General features: G+C 47.6%; 1 long non-coding RNA gene across 1 annotated transcript; it reads left to right on the plus strand.

The window, feature by feature from the left end:
* The first annotated feature begins 21,982 nt into the window (after positions 1-21,982).
* LOC142814495 (uncharacterized) lies at positions 21,983-25,546 on the plus strand. Its single transcript, XR_012894936.1, has 3 exons — positions 21,983-22,881; positions 24,190-24,330; positions 24,477-25,546. It is a non-coding gene; the product is annotated as an uncharacterized LOC142814495 (long non-coding RNA).
* Positions 25,547-25,764: the final 218 nt, after the last annotated feature.

Consider the following 25,764-nt stretch of genomic DNA (forward strand, 5'->3'; position numbering starts at 1 on the left):
CGTGTCATCCCAGAAGTGTCGTTCGGCTGCCTCTCAAGTCGATGAGCTCGGAGCATACAACCGTTGTCGTCCAATCGCCTCTCGAAGTCGACGGAGTCGTAGCATCTGACTGCTGTCGTCGAGTCGTTGCTACCTGGGTTGACGCCATATCTCCGCTGAATCAGTGGTTGCGACCTGGGTTGACGCTGTCCCACCGCTGCCACCAGTTGTTGCGACTCCGGTCCTGCGGGACTCAGTTTGGTAGCGGGCCCCCATCACAAGTCCCATCGTCGAACAAGTCGGATGAGGCGCTCTTAAAAACGGCAACAATTTATTTACATGGTTAGTAACTGAGAATTCGAAAAGAGAACGAGAAGTCCAAAACTGTACATGAGAGCTGTTGAACTAGAGAACTTGAAATACACGAAAGTCGTCGGCTTATATAGCGCCTCGTTTCCAACACTGGGCGCATTGTCCGCGGCTTTAGCCAATACGGTACTCCATGGTCTAGGTGCTCCACCCTCGAAGGAGGGGAAGGACACCGCACAATGCATGTGGAGAGGGCACAGTCTACACGATGCCCAAATATGGTCACAAACGCACTGCACCGACGTTTCGCACACGTCACCAAGTTTCGCGCACGTTCGATGATCTTAGATGACCTTGGTTTTCAAGACTCTTCTGGCAGTTGGGTGAGGTTCGAAAAACTGGCTGCCAGTACATGTGTCAAACTTGCCTGACTGTGTTTGGGTAGGACAATGTAGTGGTGTGCCAGCATATCGTCAAAATATGCCACCCCATTCAGCCAATCTTATGGAGAAAGGGAGAAGGAAAAGTGGTCGACCAATCCCTCGTCCTCGATGTGGGCTTCCACAAGGGCTACATCAGGTAGTTCCTTTTCCTTTCCCTCAACCCCACATCTCTATCCATGCCTGCAGTTTTTCCTTTATAATCTGCATCGGCAGCCTGTAGACCACTGATGTCACTATTATAGGACGGTAGTTGTTTATGTCAGCTTTGTCCCCCTTTCCTTTATAGATCATGCTCATTCTGCTAAGTTTCTATTCATCGGGGACTTCACCATTGATTATTGCTTTGCTCACTGCCTCTTTCAATGCCTGCGTGGACTTCGTATCTAATGTTTTTATCAGCATAATTGGAATGCCATCTGGGCCTGTTGATGTACTACTAGGAAACCTCTTCTTGGCCCTTTCCCACTCTCGTTGTCAAAATGGAGCCACTGCGCCACTTGATTCATCCTTGTCTATTGTGGTGCATAAAGCACTTCTTTGTTGAAAATTTTCCGTCACCCTTGTTCTTATATATTCAATAGCTTCTTCCCATTCTAGCCTAGCACCTTGAGCTAAAGCTATAAACCTCTGCTCTGGGCTCGTTTCATTTCTTAGGGAGTTTAGATGGTTCCGAAATTTCGCAGCTGCCTTTCTATCTCTTTTTATGTACTTCTGCCAGCCACTGAACTTTCTTTCTTCTTATCTTTTCATTGATCAGAAAAGATGCATCCCTTCTACAGCTTAGAAAGATATCCCATTTTTTTTTCAACATCATCTGTAGGTTCACCCCGCTACTTAGGATGTCTGTGTACCCTATAGGCTTCCTGACGATTTGCTATGGCTCTCTTAACTTCCTCATCCCACCAACTTTTGGGTTCGTGTCTTCTTTTTCAGGGTGACTTTTCACGTGCCTTATCAAGCTCTAATTCAAACAGTCTAAATAGATTTGTGTATGTCCACACTATTTTATTACCCTCAGTGATTACTTTCTCAATTTGTTTAATTGCTATTTCTATTTGCCTTTCCGAATAAAAATTTTCTTGTAGTTGCTCATCTTGTCACCTTCCCACTTTCACTGCTCTTCCAAAACTTAGCTTGATACGTTTGTGATCACTACCCAGACTTCTGCAGCTTCATCTAGGTGCATTCCCCTGAGCCTATTATACATCCTAGGTGACATCAGTGCGTAAACTATCGTCGACTGCAGCCTTCCTACATCCCATGTTATTTGCCATTCACACTTCTCAGTACTGTGTCAAATGATGAAATCATGCCTTTCACACATATCCAGGATCATTTTGCCTGTTGGGTCGGTATACCCATCTATATCTTCAATGTGCGCATTCATATCTCCTAGTAAAATCATGTCCCACTCTCCTCCTAATTTCTCAATGTCCTTTGATATACACTCTACCATTGCCTGGTTTTCCTCTCTGGCTTTTTCTCCCGTCCACAAGTACACCAAACCAAGGAGTGTCATTTGCCCTGCCTTTTTCCCTTTTAAGCATAAATTTTCCTTGCATTCCTGCTTGACCCTTTGCCAGTCGGTACTTTTATGAACGAATGCCCAAATACTACCCCCCCCCCTCTTTTCTGCTGCCTTCTGTTCTATTACAATATTCCCACGCGTAGTCCGGATTGTTGGGAGGTTGTTCCATGCCCCTAAGATATGTTTCTACAAAACCGTAAACCATCGGCCTCTCCTCGCTTAGTTGTTTCTATCTCTTCCCACTTCAGCCTGTTCTCTAGTTACTCTACTATGGGAGAGCATAAAGCCGCCTCGTTGACCTCGACAATGTGACTAGAACGTCCGTTCTTCCCTGTACTTAGAAAAAGTGGTTAACGAATTCGAGCACTTGGTACACTACTATGGGAGGGCTTTAAGCCGTCCCGAAGGCCTCAGCATTTGTGTGTTTTGAAAGAGTGTTTAACGATTTCGAGTACTTCGTACTCAACTACATGGGAGAGCACCGAGCCGTCCCGCTAAGAGCGCATAGCCGAACCCAACAATAATTTAGAAAAAACTCCCAAGCATTTCCCCGAGGGTGAACATGGTTAAGTGCGAATGCACGGGGTGATGCTATGAGGGGTATTTATTAATTCGCACTACTATATTTATTAATCACACTATGGTGCCTTTATGGTGTAATGGTTCCTGGGAATCGCAATTTTATCACACGGGGGAGTTTACGTTAACTCACTGGCGAATGCCAACGGATTTTAACATTACTCCCCCTGATAGCATGCGAGCCCCGGACGAGCAAAGTCCAGGGCTCGCACCCTCTCCCGCGCGGCACGTTCACTGGCTCGAACGGCTTCGGGAACGTCCACTTGCCGTTGACGATTGCGAGCGGCGTCTTGACGCCGGCCTTCATCGCCCTTCTCCGCCTGACGCTGGCGTTGTCTTTCCGCTTCTTGGGCCGCGTTCGCGGCTCGATGCTGACGCCTCATCTCGGCCTCGCGAGCGCGCAGTTCACCATCCGCTGCACGCTACGCCCGCTTGTCTTCGGCCTCGCGAGCGTGAAGTTCGGCATCCTCTGCACGCTTCGCCCACTGGTCCTCGGCCTCGCGAGCGCGCAGTTCGGCATCCACTGCACGCTTCGCCCGCTTGCACTCGGCCTCGCGAGCACGCAGTTCGGCGCCCGCTGCACGCTTCGCCCGCTTACGTTCGGTCTCACGAGCCCTTCGCAGCGCGGCCTTGTCTTCCAACGTCGGCGAAACCACCGCGGTACCGTCACCTCCAACGACGGGTGCAGTGCTGGCATTCGGTTGTACTGCATTCGTTGTTGATGGTAGCGTTGCCTCCGGGACATCTATCGCACGACCCGCTCTCGACGGGAGACTGACAGAGAAGGCGGGCGCGCGAGAGAGAGAGTGCGCGCGCAGCTGCAGCGAGCGAGGAAAGCGGAGGAGCGAGCAAAGGGGGATATCAGCGTCGCGTTCGTGGCTTATTCGGTAGAGCGTCGCGCTGCGGCCCGCCAAGTCCTCTTTCTTTTAAAGATAGAGAGAAGACTGCGGACGCCGCCGACGGCGGTGGATGGTTTGGGGTCGCTTATAAAGTGTATTCACACTTAAAAAATGTTTAACGATTTAGAGTACACCGTACTCTACAATGTGTTTTGATAAAGCTAATGAACGATTAAGAGTACTTGGTATTCTACTATGGGAGAGCACTAGGCCGTCCCGTGGGACTATACGCTGCATATTTGGGCAGCGAACCCAACCATAAATGACGTTATGATTTTTAAAGCATGATCAGTATTATTAAGCTTTCCGTAAGATTTCGGACCTATAGGAATAGGCCTCTCAAAAGAGTGCCGGTTTCAGGCGTACCAGCATGCGCCTTTTTTGAATAGCCAATGGTTTGTCTTCGCAGGTTTGCAACCAATCAACTATATTTTCGTGTAACCGTGTCTTCCTTTTATTGAGCAGGCCTGTCACTTAACATTTTTACGATTAGTTGTTTTTTTATTTTCGCATTTTATTGCTTCACGAATCTAGGCACGTGGGAGAAGATACCGTTTGTCTTTGCCACTTTTTTTTGTACCGCCTTCTGCCGTTTAGGTAGGGGCTGGTAAACTGGCAATGAGAGGAGAGGGCATGCTCAGCCGGCGCACTACGTGAAAATTGTGGTGGAAATGACGTCATGGTAGCTATATTTACTAGGCCCAATGGCGGCGTTGCTACGGTTACGTGTTGTGCGTGTGGCTGGTCTAGCAGTGAGCGGCGGTGGCTGGCGGTTGCATGTACGCCTCCGCAGGTCTCGTACCGAGCCGTGGCGAACAATATGCGTGCCTTGTGCCATGTCGTTAGTTACGCAGTGTTCTCCCGACAGTTAGTGCACTCCTAGCAATGCTTACAAAGCTTTTTGTTTGCCACGGGGCCTCAACAGTGTGTAGAACAAGCGCATATCCATGTTCCGTGCGGCGGATGACGCAGATGAAGTATCAGAATGGTACCGCGAAATTGCGTTCAGGCACTATGACCAAACGCAACCACGACGAACGCATTGCATGTCAGTGACGGTTGTGCTTGCGACAATAGATGAGCCTTTCGGCCCGCAAGATGTAATGAGGACCATGTGCACATGCGTAGTTAGTTCCATGTTCGATATGCGTACAGTAACAACGTTCACGTCTTTTCTGTTTCGCTTGCTATACTCGGCCCCAGCATTGTTCTCTCGGCGTTAGAGTAACCGCGTTCAAGTTACCGCTCAAGGCCACCGCGGTTGCACTATGCTGACGCTGGTGAGTAGGCACGGGCATGGTAACCGGTCGCCGCGTTGGCCCCGTAAGAGACTGAATGCAACCGTAGAAGGCAGTGCACTTCCGATCGTGTTGACTTCCAGGGCCTGAACTAATGACGTGAAAACATTGACAGCACACTCGCTGTTGTCAGTGTATCTAGCCCGCGTTCTCTTTTGCTTGCTTCATTGTCGGCGAGCTCTTGCTCGCTGTTAATACTTGAACGAAATGATTTCACCAATGGTGTGGCACTGGCCCAGCGTGTAGAGCCCCATTCCGATGGTTTCGGTTAACTACGACGCGCACGCTGTGCAGTGCACGTGGTTTTCGTGCTGGAGAGAGAGAGTCGCGACTTCTGCCAACACCTCTTCTGCTGCGCATTTGGGTGTAAACAAGAGAGGAGAATTCGCCCAGCCAATACGGCTGACTTCCGGCTTCACCACGGCTTCACAACGAGTGACGTCAGGACCTCTTCTCAGCTGTTTGCTTCCTCCGTGCGCTACTAGGACGATGACATCCAAGACCAGGAGGCATTTCGTGACGGTTCCGCTTGGGGAAGAGCGCATGCGCCGTGGCCTGTCGAGAAAAGGCGGATTTCCGGCATGGAAGATGGAAAAAAGTTATTGGGCGTTGCAGTACAAAAGGAAGAAAGAATAAAAGCAGAGAGTAAGGAAGAACAGCAGGCCAGGCACGCACACCTTAAGATACCCTTGCCACAATATATCTGACAAGAAAGGGCTCCTTATTTTTGTCCAATTAGTTCGCGACCTTATTCTTAATGCGGATAAACCAAGTTCACCACACTTGCGCGCTGCGAAACGAGTTACTTTCGTTCTATACCGGCAGGACAGAGGCTGTAATGTCACAAAGTGCAACCGTCAAAACCTATTGATTGATTTGTGGGGTTTAACGTCCCAAAACCACCATATGGTTATGAGAGATGCCGTAGTGGAGGGCTCCGGAAATTTTGACCACCTGGGGTTCTTTAACGTGCACCCAAATCTGAGCACACGGGCCTCGACATTTCCGCCTCCATCGGAAATGCAGCCGCCGCAGCCGGGATTTGAACCCGCGACCTGCGGGTCAGCAGCCGAGTACCTTAGCCACTAGACCACCGCAGCGGGGCCGTCAAAACCTAATAAGGTGCCCGCGACCATAATGTTTCCTAAATAAACACTAGAGGGAACTCTGGCGCTAATGTCTACGAAAACTGCCAGACACGGTGCTTCAGCGAGAATGGGAATCATGGGTAATACATGGATTTGCCTTGTGTTCGTACTTAACGGTCTTTTTGGCTTCGTGGGGCTTGAAGCTGCTCCGTTACAAAACAACAATCGGCAAATTTTCAGCAGTTGCGCTTTACCACCTGGATCTTTTAGGCTTACCACTTCAAATCGGCTCGCAACGTTCAAAACGGTTCTAGGCTTTTCTTCGAAACAGCACCGAAACACAACAATAAACGAAGTCACAAGTGCGATTCATCGCCCGCAAGTACAAAGACGTGGAAAATCCGTGTACTATCCATCACTCCCGTGGTCGCTGAAAGATGGCAGCAACATAGTTCCCTCTAGTTAATCTTTAGAGAACACTATGTCCACCACATGCAACCATGAGTGACGTGACGTTTTCACAGTACGACATACATGAAACGAACGAGCTTTCTCATGCTCTGCCGAATGTCTGGCGTAAACAGTCGTTTTTCACTCGCGGTAAGTACTAGGTGGTTGACAATCGCTTAGCTTGGTTAATTAACTTAATTCGCGTGGGTAGGCAGTGTCGGGATTCATCACTGTTCATTAACTTTGCGTAATTTAATGGGAGTAGGGTGGCGGGATAGTAGCTCCGCACCTGCTTGCAAGATATTCGGTTGATAGGCAACAAAACGTGGATATGTAGAAAGGTTTGTCTGATTATCTCGGTTAGGGAAATGTTGCGTTTTTTTTCAAAAAGATCGCACCATATTCACGGAGTGAATAATTATGAGTGGGGCCAAGCGCCCATCAGCCTGTCCGTGTTTCCATCCGTCCGCACGACCATCCGTGCATCCGTCCATCTGTCCATGCGTTCATCCGTGAGTCCGTCCGTCCATCCGTTCGTACGTCCGTGCGTCCGTCCATCTGTCTGTCCATCTTCTACTCTGCCTGTCCGTCCATGCACGCGTCCATCTAGTGAACACTCTAAGTACCGCCATCTCGCATTTCGCATCCGCTGTCGCACATACCCGCTCCGCGCGTCCATCTGTCTGTCCATCCGTCCGCTAGTCTGTCCGCGCGGCCGTCCGTACATCCGACCGTGCGTCCATATAATGAACACTCCAAGTACCGCCATCTCCAATCTCGCACCCCCTGTGGCTCATACCCGCTCTAGAGAGGGTATGTGCCACCGGTTTTTACTTACAACATAGGAGGATATACAGACCGGTGCCTTAAGGAGCTTCGCCCCTAAAATATTCCACGAAATTATTTTGCCGAAAGCCCTATAAGTATCACGCGAGTGTGACCTTCGGAGTTCAAAATCTTGAGCAAAAAGCCGCGTGCTACACACAGTCACATGACCACCCGCGCGCCTCGTGGATTGAGGTGCGTGAACTGCGCACTCAGTTCGTATTTTCAGAATTTGCCAGATAACTTAGCAACGTTGCCAGTTGGACGAGTTGGAACAAGTAAATCATAATGTATAGCACAGCGAAAAAAGAACAAACAGCAAACGAGCGAGAGAACGAATGCTCTGTGTCCTCGTTCTCTCGCTCGTTTGTTGTCTGTGTGTGTGTGTGTGTGTGTGTGTTTTTGCTGCACTTCATTATGGTTGCTATATAAACAAATGTGCGCGTATACAAGAAAATGGCGCTCACATCACTTGCCCGGACGCTACATGACCACCGAGGCGCACGATCCGCGCGTTCACAACTGTTTAGCGGAACTAAATAAATATGAAAAGTGGTGCCCGCGTGATTTAAAGTGATAAAAAGATATGAAGTGAAATAAATTGATCTAAAAATAGTAAAACCGGATGAATTTCGCTTTCGGCTAGTCTTTGGCAAACGCATAAGCTACCTTGTTCATTTTTTAATAATCCTCTTTGCTTTATGACGAATTTGAAGTACGGAAAGTGGTTAATGTTGTGAACTCCTTCAGATACTCACTAAGTTTATGATCTTCTTCATGTTCAAACAATTCAGACCGGATCACACGAGGTGTTCGCCTACGTGTGGGCAGGATCATCATCAGGTTCAGTCTGCATGGGGCAATTTTCGGCAACATAACAGCGGATATTTTAACCTTGCATTATACAACGCTCATTATCATATAAGCAGCTTATGATCAAACTATATTAAAAAGTGATTACATAACCCCCTTCAGCGCACGTACCCACACTTAACTGTTTAGATGAGCTAGATAGCATTACTCATTGTCTATCGGTAGGGGCATCACGTGGTGTGAATGTGCGATGACAGTGCGCTGCCCGTGCAGAATTAAAAAAAAATCAGATGGTCGAAATTTACGGAGCCCTCCACTACTCTCATATACATGCTATAATTTTAAGACGTCACTTCTGATAGTACGTTCAATAATGTTGTGTTTATCCGTCCATGCTCTAAAAAGCGGAAGTATGCACTCGGGCGGAAGTGCTTGGAAAAGAAACAATCTTGCCACTCTGACCTCGTGGCAGGAAAAGTTATAGTGCATTTTCTTAAGCGCCCCATTCAATGTGTGTGAGTGTGGAAAAAAACATGTGTCAAACGCATATGGAGGAGGGCTGTGCGAATGACAGATTAATGAAACACTTTTGCGTCGTGCAGGCTTGTGCACCCGAGGGGCACTTCAGTGGCTTTTCACGAACTTGTGTCTTATCGATGCCTTCAATGTTTGGTCTGCAAATACTCTTCGAGGGTAAGTTGTCTTACGGGTAAAATGTTGAGGGATGTGTCGGAATCGTGTCTCTTGGCCCGTCAAACGGGGGCTACATATCTGAATGAAGAAATGTCAAATGGAGCAAGCGATGCTTGACTTGACAGCGGAGCCTGTAAGTATACAGTGATATTTTGGTACCCATTCCGCTGTCTTATTTGTCTTCTGGTACTTCTTCTCAGTAAAGACAAGTTAAATTTCATTTGGCAATGATGCAGTGTTGCCAGATTTTACCGAATTGAGAAGCGAATAATCATCATAAATGAAGCTCAAGAAAAATGGTGTCATTTTCGCGAGGAAGCCCAAAATAGGCGGAAGTTTATTTTTCAATTCTCGAATTGTTCTATAAGTAAATAAAAAGTCACTCAATTACGAAGGGGAATCGAAAACATCATTCCAGATGTTTTGCAATGCGAAAGCAGCCGTTATTTTTTACGAAGCACGAATTAATTTTTAACATTGTCTCCAGGTTTGTCTCCACTCGATCGAAGGCACGTTTGTCGGTGCGTAATTAACGCCCATTGCTTATTCCCTGAATTCATTGATTGATTGATTGATATTGACCCGTGTCTACATGTGGACAAAAACGATGATGGGGGGATTCAGCGGACACCAGATAGTGGGCCTCTGGCTTGACTGGAGAACGAAGAGGAACATCTTGCGTCTCAGCGTTTGAGAACACGCTGCTTTCGCTGCCTCAAGGCGTACTTGTGCTTTGTTCGCGTTGTACTGCGACACTGGTGGAAGTGCTGGCCCGCGACCCCGCCTGATTCTCCACATTCCCACGGGGAGCCGTTCATCTAGCCCAGAAGCACTTGTCGACACTCCCGTGCATCGCTTCAGTCGTCGCTTGCGAGGCCTTCTTCCAGAGTTCACTCTCTCACAGGAACACTCTACGAGGCACCGCTCAGATCTAGCATGGCCACCGCCAGTTCAGAACAGTTACTACGAGACAGTAGTTTGACAACCCCATCTGAGGTAACCCTTTTTTCACCGCTGGTGCCTGATCGCTTTGGTGGTGGAGCACATGAAGACGCCGAAGACTGGCTTGATCACTATGAACGTGTCGCCAACACCAACCAGTGGTCTCTTGAACAAGGCTTTCCCGCGCCTATTTTTATCTCGACGACAGCGCTTGAACTTGGTACGAGAACAGAGAAGGCAGTTTGTCAACATGGAGTGACTTTAAAAGAGGGATGATTGACACATTTGCCGATGCCGACCGGCGCGAACGTGCGCAGCATTTACTCGAGCTATGGGTTCAGAAACCCAATGAAACGGTCGCAATGTTCGCTGAGGACATGGCCCTTCTCTTCCATAAAGCTGACCCGCACATGACCGACGACAAAAAGTTGCGCTACCTCACGCGCAGCTTTAAAGAGCGATTGTTCGCCGGACTTATGCGGAACCCGCCAAGCACCGTGACAGACTTCATCAAAGAAGCTACGGCTATCGAAAGGGCGCTTCACCTACGATGCCGACAATACGATCACTTGTCCGGCAGCGCCCAAATTCAAGTCCCCGCTACGACATCTGACAATCAAAGCTCGATGCGCGATTTAATAAGAGAGATTGTTCGCCAAGAGCTGCTGAAGCTGCGGAATCTGGTCACGGAACCACTCACGGCGTCTGTCGCTGAAGTCGTCCGCGAAAAAATACGCCAAGCGTTTAGAACAGCTGATTTTACTGACGATCAGCGACCTATGAGCTACGCAGCCGCGCTTCGCCGCCCGCCGCCCGTTGCGCCGTCGTACCGCCAGCCATCGGCAGCCGTTCCTTGGTCGCCACCGCCAGAACAGACACCGCGGCACCCTGCCGTCGTGCCGCCGTATGAAATGTCGCCGTACCAACAGCCGTCTCCCAACGAGACGCGGCATTTGCCACATTACGAGGCGTTGCGGCGTCCACAGCTTCGTAAAACAGACGCCTGGCGCACTAGAGATAGGCTTCCGCTTTGTTTTACCTGCGGAGGTGTGGGCCTGATTTCCCGCCATCGCTGGCACCGCGTAGATATGTTTCGACCTCTTCGGCACTGGTCTGACAATCGATGCGCCAACGACGGCTACGCACCACGCCGGGACGCTCATTCTCAAGGACCCCCCTTGTATCAGTCGCATTTTGACAACCGCCGTGCCAATAATGACGACAGAGTGCCTGATTACCAGCCAGGTTTGGGACGTCGACCACGCTCTCTGTCTCCGGTTTATTCGCCTTCGTCGCGCCACCAAACTACAGCCGACGTCACTGGAAGGAGGTCACCGAATCCGCGCCGAGGAAACTGAAGGCGGCGAGCTCCGGGGGTGAGGTTGCAGGCCGTCAAGGCGACAAAAAAAAGCCCCCGTTACTTGTACCACAGGACGCCGTAAAGCCGAGTAGTTGTAACACTGATGAAACTGTGACCACAGATCTTACCGTTTCGGTAGACGGACAGCAAGTAACAGCCTTAGTTGACACCGGCGCCGACTTTTCTATCATAAGTGAGAACCTTGCCGTACGCCTCAAAAAAGTGAAGACTACGTGGACGGGACCTCACCTGAGGACAGCAGGCGGCCAGCTGTTGATGCCTCTCGGAAGGTGTACAGCGAGACTCGACATCGGTGGCTCTTCTTTCGTGGCGACGTTCGTCATCCTCACCTCATGTTGCAAGAACTTGATCATAGGGATGGACTTCTTAAGAGAATATGGTGCCGTCACCAACATCCCGGACCGTTCAATTACATTCCGCAATAGCCCTGGTTTAGTTGACTGTTCAGACGCAATACGTAACACTTTACGTATAATTGATGATGATGTGGTGGTCCCGCCCCGGTCAAGCACTCTTGTTTCGGTGGAAGGCCACGAAGTGTTTGATGGTGAAGGCGTTGCTGACCGGATTGGCTCACTGCTATTTAGTCATGGCATTTCGGTCGCTCGAGGTATCGTCCGTCTCGCTGGTGGACGCACGAATTTACTTCTGACGAACTTAAGTGCTAGGCGCCGGCACCTTCCGAAAGGCACAGCTGTCGCTTCGTACGACAATATTGTAGAAATGCGAGGCAGTTTATGTTTTTTTGGTATTGGACGAAGCGCCTAATCAAGAACCAGAGCCCGTTCTCGACGTTGGCACAACCCTATCAAAGGACGAGCGACAGAGACTTCTTCAGCTGCTAGCCGAATTCCGCGACTGCTTTTCAATGACATCACGAGTTGGTCGAACACTTTTGACAAGGCACCGAATAATCACCGAGGACACGGTGAGACCTATCCACCAGAACCCTTTTCGTGTAGCTTCAAAGGAACGCGAAGCCATACAACAAGTCGCGAAAATGCTTGCAGATGGCGTCATTCAACCGTCACAGAGCCCCTGGGCATCACCTGTAGTGCTAGTAAAGAAAAAGGATGGCACCCTGCGTTTTCTCGTGGACAACAGGAAGCTGCATCGGGTGACCAAGAAAGATGTGTACCCACTCCCACGTATTGATGACTCCCTTGAGAGACTTCGGCACGCTCGCTACTTTTCTTCCATGTACTTGAGGAGTGGATACTGGCAGATCGAGGTAGACCCAAGAGACCGAGAGAAAACCGCTTTTGTGACGCCAGATGGTTTATACGAATTTGAAGTCTTGCCTTTCGGTTTGTGCTCCGCGCCCGCGACTTTTCAAAGGCTTATGGACACGGTACTTTCAGGATTGAAGTGGAAAACGTGCCTAGTCTATCTGGACGACATTATAGTGTTTTCGACCACTTTTGACGAGCATCTCAAAAGGCGTGAAGTTGCTGGAAGTTCTAACCTCGACTTTCGGAAACGCGTAACGCTCCGCTTAAACTATCGCACGATACCTAAGCATTCTATCAAAACCAAAGGAACGGAACTAAACCTTGCGTAATAGTCTTGTTTGGTCAATGTTAAATTATCATGCTAGCCACTTGGATAAAGAACTAGCTGGGTTTTTTTAGGTCCTTTATCTCTATTCACACTTATAGAGCGCTATAACATCTCCCGACCAACGTACGCTTCCGTACCATTCAAAAATCTTCTAAATGCGCGTTTGTTTGCAAATGTTTACAAAAACAACATACCGCATTCGACACGAACCCTTTGAAACCAGTTTTATTTTAAACCTTACTGACAAATGAAACTTTACTTCAAAGGATCAAAAGTGGAATAATATTCAAATAATTACCTTCCAGAACTCTGCAGGTCACATTCTGTGAAAATCTTGCAGCTGACCTTCACGATTTTAGTCTTCCACGTGGCGGTCGTGTTCGCTGCCGCTTTAGCGATCACCACAGGCCACAATGAGCGCGAGCTCCGAGCCCAACTTTGCTATCGCGCCTCATTCGTGATTTTGAGCGGCTTTCTTCGTAACACCGAAGATTCCCGAAGTGTGGGTGAAAGACTCGCCATTGCCCTTTGGCAATTGGTTCCACCCTGAATTGAGGACCAGAAGCATTTCTTTTCAGAACCTGTCGACATTGTTGTCTATGCAAAACTGTTCCTTTCAACCGCGGCTTCTTTCTTTGGGACGCGTGTCCTTTTCCGCTACACCTCTCTCGCCAATTTCGCCTGACCCTACGCGTCAAAGGACCTTTCATTGAATTGCCCGATGGCCAACCTTTCTGTTTTCGCTGCGGCGTGCTTTCTGCCTCCACCTTTTGTGGTGCCGCACGTCCCCGTTTCCTTCTTTTGCGGTGAAGCTTAGGTACAACCTTTCTTTGGTTGTTACAAACTTCCCTGGTTGCGTCATCGGCAATCTTACAGTTCAGGTGTGCCAGTGCACCACCCTTTCTGCAACCTTTGCTCTTCGATTTCTTCACTCCATTGCTTTGTCGGGCTAATCTATCTCTGCTACCCCTCGTAAAACCAGATTCTGGGCTCTCCACAGATCTGAACTCTTGAAAATTCGCGTCCTTCTCAATTTCCGGGTAGTTTTTATCGTCCGGCCGATAGTTTGCGTTTCGCTGCACGAGGCACATGTCTAACACCTCACAAGCTCTGTCCATGCTGCTGGGATTAGACTTTTCCTCGAAACGATCCTCCACCTAACTTGTGTTTGTTTGCACACCAACGACAGCCTAGCCAGGTACCTTCTCACCCTCTGAGACATTTCTCGCTTTATCTGTAGCAAATACTTTCAACAGTAGCTCGCCCTCGCTGGCAGCAACATCAGGTTTCAGTAGCATTATGTCTTCGCTACATTTAGGACTACCTTCGTTGTCCTCTCTTTCAACATCCGAAAGGTCAATCCCTTGCTGAGGCTCGAGCGTGGTTTCCAGCTCATCAATCGGTTCAATGACCCCACTAGGGTGACTGGAACCAGCCTCGATCTCACATGGGACACCGTTTGGACTTGCTACAGTTTGAATACCAGCCACTGTCCCGCTCTCTACATGCACTACCTTAGAACCTTCGGAGAGTCGCGTACTTTCCCAAGGCGCAATTTCCTTAACAACGACCAATTGCTTTTTTCTCTCCGCTGAAGGGTCACTTTGCATGTCGCACTCATAGAGACGCGTACCTTTTTTGGTTTGTACCTAGCAAACAGCGGATTTCTCGGTGAGTCACACCGCACCGTATTTGCCACTTTATTGCACCTTTCTGGCTCTACACATGCTTCACATATACACGACGGACGACGATCCTGATGCAGTTCCCGAATGCGACTATTCGCCCTTTCTATCCCCTCAGACAAGGCCCGCATCGTAGCCTCGTGTATACGTATCCCTTCGTCTTCCCTCTCGGCCTCTTTTCTCTGGGCTACTGCCTCTTTTCTCTGGGCTTCTGCCTTTCCTTTCTCAATGTCCATGCCATAGCCTGAAATTTCCCCATCATCCGACCCTGTCCCGACGATCCGCTCGATCAGTTCTGTTCTGTTTGGGGAGTCTGACACATCCAGTTTCAACACCTCTGCGATCGCTTGCAATACGGGTTTTCGTAGGGCTTTCAGATTCATGACTGCTCCCGGTACCATTCTCTGTTCCACGAATGATTCCTGTCTTGCAACTACTTAACCCTGACAACAACGACAGCCCTAGTTTTCTGCCTTGCCTCAAGTTACCTGTTAACTTAGTCTGCAAAAGCTTCCTTAAGCTCTCAAACGGAATCCTGTTCTGTCATTGTTAACCTTGCCGTCACCCACAGGCTATAGCTCAAACAGGCTATCTCAATATTATCTGCCTGACGCAAGTTATCTGTTAACCCAATGACTAAAACAGCCCTGTCACCGTTAACCTTGCCATCACCCACAGACTATAGCATAAACAAGCTATCTCACAATTATCTGCCTGACGCAAGCTATTTGTTAACCTGATGACTAAAGTAGCTTTGTCACTGTTAACCTTGCCGTCACCCACAGACTATAGCCTAATAAAGCTATCTCACCATCTGCCTGACGCCAGTTACACAATCACCAAATAAGCTATGCTCCCTACCCGCTTTTAGTCACACATTAGTAAATGCCTAGTACAGTTTAAAAGAAAAAATCAGCAGTCAACCGGCTCGCAGTCATGCCTCCAGCGTCGTGCATCTCAACAGTGCCTTCCGGTTGCCTCTCGCAGTCAATGACGTCGTGTCATCCCAGAAGTGCCATTCGGCTGCCTCTCAAGTCGATGAGCTCGGAGCATCCAACCGTTGTCGTCCAATCGCCTCTCGAAGTCGATGGGGTCGTAGCATCTGACTGCTGTCGTCGAGTCGTTGCTACCTGGGTTGACGCCATATCTCCACTGAATCAGTAGTTGCGACCTGGGTTGACTCTGTCCCACCGCTGCCACCAGTTGTTGCGACTCCGGGTCCTGCGGGACTCAGTTTGGTAGCGGGCCCCCATCACAAGTCCCATCGTTGAACGAGTCGGATGAGGTGCTCGTAAAAACGGCAACAATTTATTTACATGGTTAGTACTGAGAATTCGAAAAGAAAACGAGAAGTCAAAAACTGCACATGAGAGCTGTTGAACTATATAACTCGAAATACACGAAAGTCTTCGGCTTATATAGCGCCTTGTTGCCAACCCTGGGCGCATTGTCCGCGGCTTTAGCCAATACGGTACTCCATGGTCTAGGTGCTCCACCCTTGAAGGAGGGGAAAGACACCACACAATGCATGTGGAGAGGGCACAGTCTACACGATGCCCAAATATGGTCACAAACGCACTGCACCGACGTTTAGCACACGTCACCAAGTTTCGCGCATGCCCGATGATCTTAGATGACCTTGGTTTCCAAGACTCTTCTGGCAGTTGGGTGAGGTTCGAAAAACTGGCTGCCAGTACACGTGTCAAACTTGCCTGACTGTGTTTGGTAAGGACAATGTAGTGGTGTGCCAGCATATTGTCAAATTATGCCACCCCATTCAGCCAATCATATGGAGAAAGATAGAAGGAGGAGTGGTCGACTAATCCCTCGTGCTCGAGGCGGGCTCCCACAAGGGCTACAGAAGGTTATGCCTTCTCCTTTCCCTCAACCCCACATTCCATTCCTCGTCATTTGCTAGACGCTGCGGATTAGTTGCACATATCCAGGGCTTCGTTTTTCCTCACAAGATGTAGCCACAACCAGTTTGGCTTTATCTTTCAGCCTGAACTGCAAATACTATGCTGGTTTCGAGATTTCCAGATCCTCTTTGACCTAGAAAGTGGCCCAGCTGCCTTCTTGTCTGCCTCGAATGCCTTGCTACAAGCAAACACAATGGCCTTTCTTGAGTCGAGCTCACAATGGCCTCTCTTGGCTCGTGCGTTTTCTTTGCACGAACCAGTCCCGAACCCCTCGTTCAGGTCTTGCCGAGAGGAAATCAACCCGTGTTGATGGCACACCCTTGCTTGGAATGCGTCGAAATATTTTCGTCCCGTTCACAAAGGCCTAAACACTTCAATAATGATGACGGTCGTAACGTTATCCATAAGCCCAGATAATTGTATTTATCTGTTATATCTAGCGCGACCTCCTGTATTCTAAGCTTACTACCTTCATTATCATTAAAAATCACGACTCCTTATTTTTCCTTACTGAATCTGAAATATAACCTATCTCCCTCATTACCGCAGATGTCTATCAATCTCTGCAAACCTTCCTTGTTGTCGGCCATTAGCACTATTTCATCTGCGTACATCAACGCTGGTAGTGCCTGTTCAATAGGTTTTCCTTATTTGATGAAAGAGAGTTAGGCCCAGTCCACTTCCCTCTAATTTGGCTTCTAATCCTTGTAGGTACATCATGAATAACAAGGGTGCCAGAAGACACCCCTGTCTAAGAACCCGTTTTACCTCAGCATTCTTGGATACCTGTTTTTCCCACTTTACAACTGCCTTGTTATTTTTATAGATATTCTTTAAAGGATTAGTGACTCCATCTTTCGCACCTATCGTGTCCAGTATTCCCCACAAGTCCTTTTGAACCACGCTATCGTACGCTCCTTTGATATGCAAAAATGCTAGCCACAGGGCCTGTGTTTCTTTTCTGCTATTTCGATGCACTGCGTCAGTGAGAAGAGATTGTCTTCCAACCTCCTGTGTTTCCGAAACCCATTCTGCAGTTCTCCCAGCACCCCATCATCCACTCTCCATGCCTGCAGTTTTTCCTTTATAATCTGCATCGGCAGCCTGTAGACCACTGATGTCACTGTTATAGGAGGGTAGTTGTTGATGTCAGCTTTGTCCCCCTTTCCTTTAAAATATCATGCTCATCCTGCTAAGTTTCTATTCATCGGGGACATCACCATTGATTATTGTTTTGCTCACTGCCTCTCTGAAAGCGTGCTTGGACTTCGGACCTAATTTCTTTATCAGTATAATTGGAATACCATCTGGGCCTGTTGATGTACTACTTGGAAACCTCTTCTCGGCCTTTTCCCACTCTCGTTGTGAAAATGGAGCCATTGCGCCCTTGATTCATCCTCCACTTGGTGCATTGCGCCACTTGGTGCATAAAGCGCTTCTTTGTTGAAAATTTTCCGTCACCCTTGTTCTTATATATTCAATAGCTTCGTACAATTCTAGCCTATAACCTTGAGCTGTAGCTATAAAGCTCTGCTCTAGGTTCGTCTCATTTCTTAGGGAGTTTAGATGGTTCCAACATTTCGCAGCTGCCTTTCTATCTTTTTTATGTACTTCTGCCAGCCACTGAACTTTCTTTCTTCTTATCTTTTCATTGATCAGAAAAGATGCATCCCTTCTACAGCTTATAATTATATCCTTTTTTTCAACATCATCTGTAGGTTCACCCCGCTACTTAGCATGTCTGTGTTATCTAGAGGCTTCCTGACGTTTTGCTATGGCTCTCTTAACTTCCTCATCCCACCAATTCTTGCGTTCGTGTCTTCTTTTCCAGGGTGACTTGTCACGTGCCTTAGCAAGCTCTAGCTCAAACAGTCTAAATATATTTGTGTATGCCCACTCTGTTTTATTATCCTCAGCAACTACTTTCTCAGTTTGTTTAGTCGCTATTTCTATTTGCCTTTCTGAATAAAAATTTTCTTGTAATTGCTCATCTTGTTGTCTTCCCACTTTCACTGCTCTTACAAAAACTTAGCTTGATACTTTTGTGATCACTACCCAGACTTCTGGAGCTACGCCTAGGTGCATTCCCCGGAGCCTACTATACATCCTAGGCGACATCAGTGCGTAATCTGTCGTCGACTGTAGCCTTCCTACCTCCCATGTTATTTGCCCTTCACACTTCTCAGTACTGTTGCAAATGATCAAATCATGCCTTTCACACATATCCAGGATAATTTTGCCTGTTGGGTCGGTATACCCATCTATATCTTCACTGTGCACATTCATATCTCCTAGTAAAATCATCTACTACTCTCCTTCTGATTCCTCAATGTTTTTTGATATACACTCTACCATTGCCTGGTTTTCCTCTCTGGCTTTTGCTGCCGTCCACCAGTACACCAAACCAAGAAGTGTCATTTGCCCTGCCACTTTTTCTTTTAGGCATAAATGTTCCTTGCCCTCCTGCTTGACACTTTGCCAGTCTGTACTTTTATGAACGAATGCCCAAATACTCCCCCCCCCCCTTTCTGCTGCCTTCTGTTCTATTACAATATTCCCACGCGTAGTCCGGATTGTTGGGACGTTGTTCCATGCCCCTAAGTTGTGTTTCTACAAAACCGTGAACCATCGGCCTCTCCTCGCTTAGTTGTTCTTCTATCTCTTCCCACTTCAGCCTGTTCTTGCCACCCTGCATGTTAATATGCCCTATGTCCGAATTAGCTCGGCGCTCGTGAGTACGTCTATTTCCGCCCCGGACTCTACCTATCTTAGATGCTGGTGCCACTTTGGAATTGTATCTGTCCATACCACCTGTGAAAGAGTCCCCCTGGATGTTTTCCTCGTTACTAGCTATCCTGCACCCCGAAGCGCCAGCGTGCCCCCTTCCCCCCCACCCCAAAAAAAGCTACTGCACGTCCTACAAGTCGCCAACCCACCTCATGACCTCGCCGCCCGTTGAAGTGAATTCTGTCTCGTTGAAAACCACCTGACCTATGCACCTCCTTGTTTATTTCCACCACCTCAAAGCCTTTCTCTCGACTCATCCACCATATCTCTTGGTTTGCGTTGACAACCGCTTTTTGCATGTTGCCGTCACGCACCGGTACCTCCGGTATCGTCCATATCACTACGTGTACCTGAGGAAAAGTGGCGCGCGTTTCATCGACCCCTTTCGCCAGTGTGGATGCTTGTCCTTCCGTATCTTCATTTAAGACATCATATAAACCGCCTGAAATTATCACAAGGTTGCGTCTATCAGCTGTAGTTTTGAGTTTTGCACACGCTTGCCTGATGATTGCTTCTAGCTTGCGTCTTGGGAAAGTCATTGCTGCAACCCTCTTGTCACCTCATGCCCTTTCTTTGATTGCTTCTGCTCATCCATTTAAATTCCAGTTCCCGGTGATTATGACATGCTGTGACTTTTCAGATGGAGCGTCCTGCACTTGCAGGTTACTTGCACTTGTGACGCCGGCTGCTTTGTCCCCTCCAATCCCCACCATTACTTCGCTGAAGCTGGGCCTTGCGACAATTGAACCGGCAGAACCTGTTTTTTTCCAAACTTACTCGCTCTTTCTTCTCCGCCGTTCTGGTTGCTGGTGCCCTACTGTTCTCTCCATCGGCCGTTCCTTTGTTAACCTTGGCTAGTGCTTCCTCGGCGGACTTCAGCCTTTCTCCCATTGCTCTCGTTTTCTCTTTCTCTGTCGTCAACGCAGTCTGCAGCTCGGTGATTTTCATCAGCAGTTCACTCTGGGCAACCATCGTTTTCTCTCCACTTTTTCTCGACCTCACAGTGCTTACACTTCGCGTCAGCCTCCCCTCCATTTCCTTCTGCACTTGGGTCCATTTTCAAACTAACCCCGCATCCTGAACACTTTACAGCCTTTCTAACCACGTCTTTATGACGCCATTTGTCCTTATGACTTGTCTCACTCGATAATTACAAAACACGATCCCTGCCCTACGAAAAAGGGAAACTCTAAGCTCTACTACAAAAATTTGCGTGTCCAATGTACGTGCACCTCCCCTATGGGGTAGCCAGAGAAAAAAACACTAAGAAACAAACACTCACACACACGCACCAACTAGTAAATACCTGGTGACTGACCCGAAATGTATTCGTGCCTTGACTGTGGCATGTAGTCGTGTTCTCACATGACACGCATCTCATGATTATCATGTTTGAACCAGTCACATACCTTCGTCATCCATTGGCGTGACAATACTAAATTTGGTATATGTGAAGCTAGCAAAACGGCCGCGAGCGCATCATCAGTGTGGGATGTAGTCATGTTGTTACATGACACGCATGTCGTAATTATCATGTTTGGATGTGTCATTTACCAATGTCGTCCAATGGCGTCGCGCAATATCGAGTTTGGTACAATTGAATCCAGCAAAACGGCCGCAAGCGCATCATTTCATTTCATTTCATTTTATTATACCCTTCAGGGCCAGAGGCATTACAGAGGGGGAGTGGTAAAAGCACAAAAAGGTAACAAAATAAAAGGAACAAAATATGCAAGTACAATAGAGACGCACTATAAGTTAGAAAGAGCCTGAGTATACAATATTAGCTACAGAATTGCGAAAATGTTTACAGTTATTAATGTTTACAATGTCAGCGGGAAGGCCATTCCAATCGCGAGAGGTTCGTGGTAGAAATGATTGATAAAAGTACTCAGTATTACATGAAGCGAATCCAACTTTGTGACGATGATCAGTGCGATGGGATACATAAGATGGTTGAGGGATGAGTCGATCGCGCAGATCAGGATGATGATACATTTTATGAAACAAGGCAATGCGTGACACTTTTCTGCGCAGTGATAATGATGGGAGGGAAAGGTCTAATTTCATAGAAGTTATGCTGGCGGTGCGACTGTAATTAGCGCGAATGAAACGTACAGAGTTGTTCTGAACCATCTCTAGAGCAGTAATTAAGTTGATATGGGTGGGATCCCACACCGATGTAGCATACTCTAATTTCGATCGGATTAGTGTTTTATAGAGCAGGAGTTTCAAGGAGGAAGGAACGTGATAAAAATTTCGACGAAGATAGCCTAACATGCGGATAGCTTTGTTGATTAAGTGCTCGATATGAGCAGACCAGTTTAGGTTTGCAGTAATGTAAACACCGAGGTATTTATATGAAGTTACTGATTCTAAATGAATGTTATCAATGTGGTATGGTGGTGGACGGGAAGATTTTCTGGAAACACGCATGACTTTACATTTATTAATATTTAGTTGCATTAGCCATTCACTGCACCAGTCTGCGATTGCGCCAAGATCAGACTGAAGTGAGGCAACATCATTAGAGTTCGTTATCTCTCTAAAAACAACACAGTCATCCGCGAATAGGAGAATATTAGAGTTAACAACGGAAGGAAGATCATTAATATAAATTAGGAATAATAAAGGCCCAAGGACTGAACCTTGAGGAACTCCCGAATAGACATCTGTAAACTCTGAGTTAAAGCCATTAAAAGAAACAAATTGTGAGCGGTTTAAAAGGAAGCACTCAATCCATTTCAGTAAATTAATACCAATATTAAGCGTGTTTAGTTTAAGCAGTAGCAAGTTATGACAAACCTTGTCGAATGCCTTAGAAAAATCTAAAAATATGCAGTCAATGATCGATGATCGATCTAGTACTTGATGTAGCGCATGAGTAAAGGTTATTAGCTGAGTTTCACATGAGTAATGTTTTCTAAAACCGTGTTGTGCTGAACAGAAAAAAGAGTTGGATTCTAGAAAACCGACAAGGTTAGTGAAAATAATATGCTCAAACATTTTACAACATGTGCTGGTTAAGGAAATGGGGCGATAGTTAAGTGGAGATGTCTTGCTTCCAGACTTGTGAATTGGAATGACCTTCCCAATTTTCCACTCATTTGGAAGAATGGACTGATCAAGAGACTGTTGAAAAAGTTTAGTTAAGATTAACGCAGCGTAGGCCGAAGTGTTTTTCAAGAACTTGTTACTAATATTATCACAGCCGGGAGCTGAATGAAGGCTAAGTCCACCAATGAGCTCAAGAACACCAAGTGTACTGATTAGTATAGGTGGCATACTTTCAAAGGTATGGCTGTTTGTTGTGGGGTTATTAACAGCAGAATGGGCAGAAAAGTTCTCAGCAAATGTACGGTTAAAAACTGAGGCACAAATATCAGATGAAATGGGGTCGCCAGAGGAATCGGTCAGTGTGATAGCGTCATCGGTTGAGGGATTAAAAGTTCGCCAGAATTTCTTAACATTTGTGGTTAACATGGAAGGTAGTACATGGGAATGAAAATGTTTTTTTGCATCTCGAAGGGCTTGAATGTACAACGTAGACGCTGTTGCATATAAAGCCCAACGTTCATTAGAAGGCGAAAGTTTTGCGGCGCGAAAGAAACGCTTTTTCCTGTTTGACAAACGCCGGATATGGCTGTTGTACCAGGGTGCATTTGAGTTGTTGGTTACACTGCGGTGTGGGATGTACTGTTCAGTGAGTTGAATTATTTTATCTGAAAACATATTCCAATTAGTTTGTACACTGCGATCGTCAAAACCGTCAAGAAAAAGATCAGTGAAGGTAGAAAGGTCATTGTTGATTGCCTCAAAGTCACCTCTGTTATAGTCACGAATGATTTTCTTCTTTTTCTTTGTTTTCGGGTGGGCTAAGTTAATGGAAAAATGTAGAAGCAAATGATCGCTAAGACCCGGAAGGTACGTTATGGGCGATATTATATCGGAACTGTTTGTTAGAATTAAGTCTAATGTGTTTGCAGCGTGAGCTACTATTCTGGTTGCTTGTGTACACATTTGCTGTAAGGAAAATACCGAGCAAACGTCTAAAAATTCGCGAGCTTGGGACGAAAGCGGAAATATTAAAGGGGAATGGGAATTCCAGGTTATGTTGGGAAAATTGAAATCACCCAGCAAGAGCAACGGCGATGTAGGGAAACGCGTACTAACAACGTTTATGGCATCTTGAAGTTCGCTACTGAATGTAGGCGAGGGTGAGGGTGGGCGGTAGCATACCCCGATGACTACATTCTGGTGACTAAGCGTTACCATAGCCCATATCATTTCTTGATTAGTATGAACGTGTACAGATGATGATGGGATATCGCTGGAAATAGCCAGAAGTACGCCACCGCCTCTCTGTGTGCCACGGTCGCGACGAAAAAGTGAGAAGCGATGAGCGTTTAAAAATATCTCGGAGTCGCACACTTGCCCGCAGAGCCAAGTTTCAGTTAACGCGATAATTTTAGCGGAGCATGTGTCGATCGCTGATGATAGAGAGTTATACTTGTTAAGAACACTTCTGATATTAGTAAACAGGACCGATATGGAAGCTACAGTCACATGACCACTGCCCCTCGCGCTTTCCTAGGGCTTGGAAGTTGCAGGCGGGGCAATGGTTCGTGTACTACGATTTGGAATGTTGATGATTGCATCACTGTTTGGGTCGTACATGTAGCATTTTTGGTTCAGAAGCAGCTTGTTGTAGCTGAGTTTATGCTTGACGGGGCCTGGTTGACTCTTGGCAAAATCAAGTAGTTTTTTCCGAGCTGCACGTGTAGCGGGTGAAAAATCCTCCGCTACAGTGATGTTATGTTTCTTTAGGTGTATATGTGTCGCAAGTAACGCATCTTTTGTTTTATAGGATAGGCATTTAACTATGATTGGGCGACATTTGCCCTGGCTGAAGGTACCCAAGCGATGCGCGCGTTCAATGGCATCAGAGGAAAGGGGAGAAGAAAGGTGGCAATTGAGAGTGGAAATAACTTTTTCCTCTGTCATTGCCCAGGTTTCTTCAGAATCTGGGATGCCGTAGAAAATGAGGTTGTTGCGTCGCAGTCTGTCATCGTGATCCTGCACGCGTGTTTGCAATGAGCATACCTGAGCGGAAAGCTGATCTGTCTGAGTATGGATGCTACTAACTTCCTGGGTAAGTTCTTCTAGTTTTTTATAATTTTCCTCCAGTACTTCAAGCCGGTTCTGAATAGCAGTGATCTTGGTTTCGATGGATTTCTGTCCAGATTTAATTGCTTTAACATCAGCTGCTAATTCGGTCTGTACCTTCGAACTTTCCAGTGAGCGGGTGTGAACATCTTTGAGCATTTGGAAAATGACCCTCATCTGTTCCGCGGGATCTGCGGGTAAGGATGCTATGTCACCGAGCGTGTCCGAACGCTTGGTAGGGGGCCCGGGGTTGCTCTCAACATCGCCAGCGCGTAGCAGCAAAAAAGGTATGAAAAAACATTCACAAAACACTTCACACAACACCCGTGGACACGGGACCAGTATTAAGCAGAGGTAGTTATTTTTCTTTGCATATAAAGAAACGTTTGCACACACCTGCATTGCAAGAGGGAAGCGATTCAGTGCTTGTACAGAAGCACCGATCCCGTGTCCACTGAATTGGTTTGGGCTGCGCTGGCTTCTTAAACACTTGGTTGAAGTTGATGCTGCTGTCGATCCGGGGGGTTGCTTGAAGACGAGTTCATCAAGAATAGGCAGGGTAGGCATGGGCGCGAAATCACGAGGCGAAAAGATCACCACGTCAGACGCGCCGGCGCCTAGATGTTCCAGCGTCGAGGGTAATGAAGGAGCGCATATCACGCCTAAGGATGCACTTGATAAGAAGGGCACGAGGAATGCCAGCTGAACCTGCATTGCAAGAGGGAAGCGATTCAGTGCTTGTACAGAAGCACCGATCCCGTGTCCACTGAATTGGTTTGGGCTGCGCTGGCTTCTTAAACACTTGGTTGAAGTTGATGCTGCTGTCGATCCGGGGGGTTGCTTGAAGACGAGTTCATCAAGAATAGGCAGGGTAGGCATGGGCGCGAAATCACGAGGCGAAAAGATCACCACGTCAGACGCGCCGGCGCCTAGATGTTCCAGCGTCGAGGGTAATGAAGGAGCGCATATCACGCCTAAGGATGCACTTGATAAGAAGGGCACGAGGAATGCCAGCTGAACCTGCATTGCAAGAGGGAAGCGATTCAGTGCTTGTACAGAAGCACCGATCCCGTGTCCACTGAATTGGTTTGGGCTGCGCTGGCTTCTTAAACACTTGGTTGAAGTTGATGCTGCTGTCGATCCGGGGGGTTGCTTGAAGACGAGTTCATCAAGAATAGGCAGGGTAGGCATGGGCGCGAAATCACGAGGCGAAAAGATCACCACGTCAGACGCGCCGGCGCCTAGATGTTCCAGCGTCAAGGGTAATGAAGGAGCGCATATCACGCCTAAGGATGCACTTGATAAGAAGGGCACGAGGAATGCCAGCTGAACCTGCATTGCAAGAGGGAAGCGATTCAGTGCTTGTACAGAAGCACCGATCCCGTGTCCACTCACGGGATCGGTGCTTAGCATGTAGTCA

The sequence above is a fragment of the Rhipicephalus microplus genome, chromosome 4 (assembly GCF_043290135.1).
Source record: "Rhipicephalus microplus isolate Deutch F79 chromosome 4, USDA_Rmic, whole genome shotgun sequence".
NCBI classification, from domain to species: Eukaryota; Metazoa; Arthropoda; class Arachnida; order Ixodida; family Ixodidae; genus Rhipicephalus; species Rhipicephalus microplus.